We start from the raw sequence: 1,249 nt of genomic DNA on the forward strand, positions 1-1,249 counted from the left end.
GGCCGCGGCGGAACTACGACTGAGCTATACCCCCTTCCACAATCTTTCTGTTCCCATAACTTAAGGAAAAATATTATACTCTGCCTGGCTAAAGACGTCTAATCGAGCAAAATATTGCGTAATCATTATCTCTCAGTTATATATTAGCGTTAAACGATATAAATATCAAAAATACCAGACACTTCGCGCCTGGAGAAAGTGCGAGTCGGCGCCTTCACCTTAATGTCAGAATGCGAAAATTGCACTAGTAGCTTTTTTCAAGCAAGTTCTGTTCGTCCGTTCTCTGGAATCGTTTGGTATCTGATTAAACTGACATACTCGCCTATGGCTTTCGTAAACAAAAATTTCATTGTGACCCCGACGTGATTTGAACACGCAACCTTCTGATCTGGAGTCAGACGCGCTACCGTTGCGCCACGGAGTCGACGCTGCTTAGGTCTTGTCATGAATAGGTTCCTCGAACACTTACTGTACCGTTCAAACCTAAGAAATAATGACAGTAGGATGCACGAGACACTCGTCCCAGATGTACTTGCTCTGGCGGGGGTGTAAGTCAGTGGTAGAGTGTCTGCTACGCAAGCAGAAAGTCCTGGGTTCAAATCCCAGCTCCTCCAATTTTTGTTTCTCCGTGCAGCAGTACATGAAAACTTTTGCGTATCACCATATTCTATAAAATTCAGTGTACAAGATTCTTCCCCCAAGCAAGTGGATTTCGTACAGTTCGACCTCATGGCGGGAGGACGATGACCTGCAAGACCCTGGGCTGCGATCCCCCCCCCCCCCCCCCATTGAAATGTTGCTCCAATGCCTTCGGTATGGCGTGCAGGTTGCATCTCAAACATGTATTTGCAACTCACCGCGACAATCGTCATTTGTTTTTTCGAGGTACTGAAAAATGAAGGGGGCACCAGGGATTGAACCGGGGACCTCTCGATCTGCAGTCGAATGCTCTACGACTTTTTTTGTTTTGTTTTGTTTTTAGTGGGTCATGAAACTGAATTGCATCTTGAAGACAATTTTAGAAAATTTTAAATAGTAATCCGAATTGATTACGGCGAAAATAACTCTCTCTATCATACTATTGTCTGCATTACGGAACGCAAAATATTCTTCCATTAGAATTTAAACAAAAGTGAGAGAGAAGCAAAAATAAAAAGTAAGATAGGAAATTAAACTTCTTCAGTGATGCACGTCTTTTGCATGAGAATAGTTTTTCCTTACCATTCTTGTGCTGTGGCATGACTCCTGT

The 1,249-nt window shown here is 43.3% G+C and overlaps 1 non-coding gene across 1 annotated transcript; it reads right to left on the minus strand.

Moving 5' to 3' along the window:
• Positions 1-352: 352 nt before the first annotated feature.
• Positions 353-424, minus strand: Trnaw-cca (transfer RNA tryptophan (anticodon CCA)). Its single transcript has one exon. It is a non-coding gene; the product is annotated as a tRNA-Trp (tRNA).
• Between the last annotated feature and the right edge of the window lie 825 nt (positions 425-1,249).

Source organism: Schistocerca serialis, chromosome 4 (assembly GCF_023864345.2).
Source record: "Schistocerca serialis cubense isolate TAMUIC-IGC-003099 chromosome 4, iqSchSeri2.2, whole genome shotgun sequence".
Classification (NCBI taxonomy): domain Eukaryota; kingdom Metazoa; phylum Arthropoda; class Insecta; order Orthoptera; family Acrididae; genus Schistocerca; species Schistocerca serialis.